Consider the following 7,353-nt stretch of genomic DNA (forward strand, 5'->3'; position numbering starts at 1 on the left):
ATCTCAAATCCAGGGTAAGGCTTTCTACTCAGTATTTGGCTATTTGACAGTTGTAGAAAGTGTAGTATGCGTAGAAATACTAACTTTAGTTATAGGGAATGTTATTTTCAGGGTGTTGAATGAGGAACCTTGCAGGTGTGGGGCTATTTGTTTTAGGGGCTTTTCAGGGCTTAGGTAAGGCGATAAACTAAGCTAGTATTTTATGAAAATATGTATATTGTTATAGCATTTGATTTCAAGAAAATAAATATATTTATATATGATTTATATTTGGGAAATACAACTGAAAACGATGGTATGTTAGATATATGAAAAACCTATTTCGTGTGGCATAAGTTGAAATTAATATGAAATACGGTTTTTTGGGAATGTGATAAAGATATGGTTTTTATAATGGAAAACCGGCGTGTGAGCCGAGATTTTTATATGTTTTGCCAGCTTACAGGCTGAGTTATATATATGATTTGCCGACGTACGAGCTGTACTATGTATATGATTTGCCGGCATATGGGCCGAGTTATGGATATGATTTGCCAATGTACAGGCTGAGCTATGTATATGATTTGCCGGTGTATAGGCTGAGCTACAGATGTGATTTGCCGGTGTATAGGCTGAGCTACAGATGTGATTTGCTAGCGTACGAGCTGAGCTATGGATGTGATTTGCCAGCGTATGGGCCGAGCTATGGTAAAATGTGAAATACCGGTGTATAGGCTGATGATTTTCATGACATACATATATATGCAAAATGATATGATTGATTTGATAATTAATGATATGAAATATCTATGTATCACAATTTTAGTTTATGTTATATGATATCAGAACCTGGTTGGCTTGGTCTTGGCTAGCACTTACACAGTACCGTTGTTATGTGTCCATGGTCAACATGATCATAATATTTGTGTTAACGCCGCTGTACGGAGTGGTGTGAGATTGGATGGTCGATGTGGTTTTTTAAGAAGTGTGTGAGCGCCCCTGGTGTATGGACCAGGTCTGGCAGACCCATCAGACTTACAGACTGTACTTTTAACTTGGCAGTGGTCGGCCAACCATTGTCAGGTGTCACCTTCGAGCCATACAACCCAATCATGTGAGGGTAATACATGACAACAGCCAGCTAACCTACCAGAATTGTTTTCTTGTTATGCTATACGAGATGAATTATATTTATGAAAATCTTGTATATTCTGCCATGATTTGAAAATATATGTTTCCCAAATATGATACAGACAGTTATACTGATATGTTTATGTATGATTTTATATAGAACAAGGAAATACTCATGTTGCCACACACTAGTGTTAGTTTATTTCCCTTACTAAGATGTGTCTCACCCCGAATTTCATAAAAATTTCAGGAGCCCCAGATAGGAAAGTGGGTAAAGCCCCGCTGATCTAGTACTGTTGTTTTGCCCTTCCAGAAGGGTAAGTGTTTTGATTGGGTCGGATGTATTTTGTGGGATGGCCCTAAGATATCTTTTGGGTGGTGTACTGTGTATATATAAATACAGTGGATGTAGTAACTCTAGTATGGTGATGGATGATTCTGTATTTATGATATTAAGAATACATGTTTCCTGCTGCTTAGGCTTCCGTTATGTGTTCTGATGTATCCCTGGTATCCACGGGTCCAGGTGGATTATGATCTGCTGAGTTTTGTGATATTGATTTTATTATATTATGAAAAAAAATATATGGAAATTAAGGAGGTCGTCACATAACATGTATTCTTCCATATTGAGAGGTGTCTCACCCCTACTATACGTACATATTTTTCAGGTCCTTTGAGTAACTGGAACTAGCGTCCTTGTGTGGGAGCGTAGTGGTCGGTGTACTGCAGACAATACTTGGGCAAGTACAAGGACGATATCAGGTGGTCTTTTATGGTTTATGTTGATACCCAGGTTTTGTATTGGGTATTATGGAGCTCTGACTCTTTTTGTATAGAATCTGGTATGGTACCATGTATGTATAGAATGATCTTTTGTCATTGTGTATATTCTGTTGTTTATGGATGTGTATAGGGTGTCTAGGAACCCCATAGGGCCGGACCCTCGTTCATTGTACTATATCTTTGTATGATTTGTTGGATACAGGGACAGGTTATATTACATTTCACCTCTGGATCCCATTATCAGGTTCGGGGCGTGACAGCTTGGTATTAGAGCTAGCCAGGTTGTTAGGTCTTATAGACTTGGTTAGGCTTAACTGTGTGTACATACCAAAGTATAGAATGTTGGATGTGGGTAGAGTTGGTTGAGAGTTGTTTCGTTGCTAGATCGGGACTTGTCAGTGATATTTCATGTTTTTTCGAGAATGACGATTCCAATAAAAGTAGGGCAGACCATTGATGACTTTTGTGTCGGTGTGATAGAACAGACCTAGACTTGGTAGGAGTAGTTAATGTGATTAGGGATAAATAATTGTGTTAACTGTATGTCTGTACGTGTTATAGGAGTCTTGATAGAACTTTATTGTATTTTACAGAATGGAGCCCAAGGATAACGACCTGGGAAGTGGCTCTGAGGAAACTGCGAGTGATGAGTCCCCATCTGTGCCTCGAGATTTGACGAGGCAGGTTTTGTAGGAGATCGAGCGGAATGTCAGGAGATGCGAACGCTCTCCAACTACTGCGAGGTGCACCATTGAGAGGTTCACATGCATGCATCCTCTGACGTTCTCTAGGGGACATGACCCGATGATAGCAGAGGACTGGGTCGAAAAGATCGAGAGGATTTTGGAGGTCCTACACTGCACGGATAGGTAGCGAGTCCTCTATGCTACCTTCCAGCTATCTGGGGAGGTGGGTCGATGGTGGACTGCAGTGAGTCTGTTGCAGAAGCAAAGAGTCGGTCTTGTGGAGATGACGTGGAGCCATTTCAAGGAGGTGTTCTTCGACAGATACTTTCTGGCTTCTGTACGTGATGCTAAGGCGGATGAGTTTTCTGCTCTAACTCAGGGGAGTATGACGGTGCAAGGGTATGCAGCTCGGTATATAGATGTTAGCTTTACCGTGATCCCAATAGGGGGGTGAATTGGTATTTTTAGAATTTAATCCCTAGGTGTTCCTCCTAACAGCAGTATGTTCACAATCCTATGGTCAATCTAATGCGAATAATGCAAATATATCAGAAATTAAATGAAGTAGTTTAATTAATCGCACAAGCACCAGAAAGCAGTAAATGAAGGGTGACACACAGATATGTTATCGAGGTTCGGCCAACTGCCTACGTCCCTGCCTTGGCTAACCAGCACAAGGATTATCACACTAATTTGCTCACTTGAACGAGTGGAGCGGCACCTATACAAACTAGGTCAAATTATCACAAGGCTGACCTCAACCTTTACACCAATCCTTACCGGGCTGGATTACCGCCCCCTCAGGCCACGCCTGGAATCTCTCAGATATACAATCAAACGGTACAATAAATGGGTGCTTTCACGTAAAGCAGATTTGTACCACAAATGCGCACAAACACAAACACCACAGATGATTTAAAATGTAAGCTCTGTGTGGTCTAAATATTTCAACTCTCAACTATGTTTTCTATCAGTGTAGTAAGTACGTGAGAGTGTCTAATAAGCAATCTGTGTATCTCAAGGTATTTCAATCAAATGTGTTCACACAGAGTATCAAATAAGCCTCAAGAATATCAATCAATAGTATATCTCAATCATGGAAGTATGTATATGCTTGGATTGCAAAATATATAAAATCTTTGTTTTCAGCAAGAATATTTGAGTGAATAAATATTTCAACAAAGATGTTTCATCTCAAACACAAATATCTCCTCAAATGGTTTTCAAAATAAAGAGCAATAGATATTTGTAAATGATTTTGAAAATATTTCGCAACTAAAAGCAAAAATGGGCTTCTTAAGATATTGCAACCAATATGCAATCTCAAAAGACCTAGTAAAGTCTTCTTAGGATGAACTTATTGGCTAAGTACCCTAAGAATTCTTTTAGTTCAGCTCTCAATAAAATTATATCAATCTCACAACCAAAAGAGAGTGAGCCTTCCTATCTAAGTACTCAAGAATACTTACAAATGATTTTACTAGTATTGAATGTAAGCTAGAGTGTATTTGGAAGAGTATGAGTGAATGAGGGTCAAAAGAAAGCATTTTTGCTTGAGAGAGATTTTCTTAATCTTTTTGCTAATCGATGCTTAATCCACCAAATGAAGGAGTATATATAGACATACTGAAAATTTTGACCGTTGGGGACCTATTAAGGATTATTAGAAAAGATTAATGACATTTAAATCAATTTAACCATGTTTAAAAAATTTAACCCGCGGTAAAAATGATGACAACTCGAGAGGTCTGGTTAACCAAAAATGTTTCGATCGATCAAGTCTCAAATGGTTCGGTCGACTAGGAAATATTGAACTAAGGGCACGGTCGACTAGGAGTAGGCGATTTCCCAATTTTTCAAGTTTCAGTCGACCAGGGCATTTTGAACTGCCTGATTCGGTCGACCAAATCACTGGGAATTCTCCCGAGAACCCTCCGGTCGACCAGGTAGTTATAGTACAAAAGTTCTCGGTCGACCAGATGGTCAACTGTTGACCAGGAGGGTTTTGGTCGACTAGGACCTTTTGAACTACGAGTTTCGGTCGACTAGTTGGTCAAACTTTTGATCCCAGGGTGTTTCAGTCGACCAGGGCCTTTTGAACTACCTTTGCTGGTCGACCGAGTGGTCAAACTTTGACTCAAGGGAGTTTTGGTCGACCAGGACCTTTTGAACTACCTTTGCTGGTCGACCGAGTGGTCAAACTTTGACCCAAGGTGTCTCGGTCGACCAGGCCAAAATGAACTGGCTTGGCTGGTCGACCGAAAGTGCATCATGTGTGCATTTCGGTCCCGTATTGAAGCAAACAAGCCCTATTCAAGTGTCTAACAAATATATGTGAAAGTGTGAGTGTCCTAGGGGCACTTGGGGTCCAATTTGAAGACACCGAAAAAGTCCGGTGTCAGTCGACCGAAGGTTGACCGAAAGGAAAACCCTAAGGTCTTTCTATGGTTATTTTTGGTTTGTATTTGGTTTGAGCTTACAAAATAAATCATGCTTGTGATGTGTGTGCTTATTACAAACCAAATACCCTAATTACTATTACAGACAAATTTCACTAAAAATTATTACAATTAAGAGCATGAGTTTATCTTCAAGCTTTGAGCTTTCATGTGCCATTGATGATATGCTAATATGAACCTGCACATGAACTAGATATTTATTAAATACAAGAGTATTTGTCATTATCAAAACCAGGGCGTGACCTATAAGGTCAACAATAGAGCTGTCTCGGTTCGTGCCATGTCTGATCTCGAACAAGTATGAGAAGACTCAGAGGTTCGAGAAGGGTCTGAGGAAAGACATTCATAGATTAGTAGGTATGTTTCAGATCTGTGAGTTCTCGGTTTTGGTGGATAAAGCCACCGTGATTGAGACTAGTTTCCGAGAGGACGAGGTGGATCAGGAGTTGAAGAAAAGGCCAGTAACTTCTGGTTCTCAGTCGGGATCTTATTAGGGATCGTGGAAGAAGAGGAATAGGGGCTTGGGTTACTGTCAGAATACTGAGCACCAGGGTTCTCAGGTGGATCAATCGCGTGATCGTTGTGTCAAATGCCATAAGTGGCATGATGGTGTATGTCAGCCGTTTAGGGGCAACTACTACAATTATGGCCAATTAGGTCACATGGTTCGGGATTGTCACGCACCAAAGAGGGGTACACCTTCTTCGAGTTAGAATCGGGGAAGTAATTATGTATCCTAGAGGACGTATCAGGCAAGCACAACTCTGGCACTGTACTCGCTTACTCTAGCAGATGCCGAGCATGCGGGAAATGTGGTGACAGGTACTTTGATGTTGCTTTTAAATAAAGTTGTAGTTTTATTTGATTCGGGTGCGACTCACTCTTTTATATCTGTTAATTTTGTGAAACCGTGTCGGGTGGATACCCACGTCATGAATAAAGTATTGTCTGTAACCACACCATCTAAGAGTGTATCATTTTGTAGGAGGATGTGGGAAGACCGCCCAGTGGTAATTCAGGGGCAGTTTCTACCGGCGAATCTTGTGGTCTACGATATGTCGGAATTTGATGTCATACTGGGAATGGATTGATTGCTTTCCAATTATGTTGTGATCGACTGTCGTAGGAAGGTGGTGGTGTTTAGACCTCCTGGGGAGCAGGAGTACTAGTTTATAGGATCGTGTGTGCATTCGATGCCACAGATTCTATCGGCATTGTAGGTGATAAGATTACTCTTGGATGAATGTCAGGGGTACCTACCTTGCGCGAGGGAATTGCCGCGGGACGAGTTGAGGCTCAATGATATTCGAGTAGTCAGCGAGTTCCTGGACGTGTTTCCAGATGATTTACCCGATTTACCTTCGGATGGTGAGGTGAAGTTCGCGATAGAGTTGTTGCCTGACAAGGCACCGATCTCTAAAGCTCCGTACCAGATGGCTCCAACAGAACTTCGAAATTTGAAGGAGCTGTTGCAAGAATTACTGGATAGGGGTTTCATTCGACCTAGTGTTTCGCCCTGGGGAGCTCCAGTACTGTTTGTGAAGAAGAAGGATGGGACGATGCGCATGTGCATTGGAAAATCATGATTTTAGATTACTAAATGAGTGTGGTTTTGTTTGGTTATATGAGCATGCAAGTGTTGTATTTTGGTGAAATAGGAACGGGGTTCCGAATTGTTCTAGTTTTGAAAATTCGGCTTTTGCCGAAGAGTGCGCAATACCACTAGATCGGCTGGCTTTTGAGCCGAAGGGTGTGCGAACACCAGATTTGCATCGGTTCAACACTAATGCTATGCTAGGTTACCCGGGGGTACTAGCTATTTCCGAAGGGTGTGAAATATCACCAGAGTGTCGGTGTTTGCCGAAGGGTGTGAAATACCACCAGACAGTCCAACTAAGGGTGTGACGACACCAGATTGTATTGCTTGTTTTGTGAAAATACTGGAATTGGTTTTGACTGTTTTGACTATTGAACTATGCATGTTAGTATGTCATGATAACACTCATATGTTACACATCGATATAACTTGTATTCTTCCTTACTGAGAGGTGTGTCACCCCTACTGTACGTACATGTTTTTCAGGTCCTTCGAGTAACCGGAACTAGGGTCCTTGTGTGGGAGCATAGTGGTTGGTGTACTGCAGACAATACTTGGGTAAGTACTAGGATGATATCGGGTGGTATTTTGTGGTTTGGGTTGACACCCGGGTTTTGTGTTGGGTATTATAGAGCTTTGACTCATTTTGTATAGACTCTGGTATGGTACCATGTATGTATAGAATGACCTTTTTCTGTTGTGTATATTCTGTTAT

The sequence above is a fragment of the Malania oleifera genome, chromosome 8, assembly GCF_029873635.1.
Source record: "Malania oleifera isolate guangnan ecotype guangnan chromosome 8, ASM2987363v1, whole genome shotgun sequence".
In the NCBI taxonomy this organism is placed as follows: Eukaryota; Viridiplantae; Streptophyta; class Magnoliopsida; order Santalales; family Ximeniaceae; genus Malania; species Malania oleifera.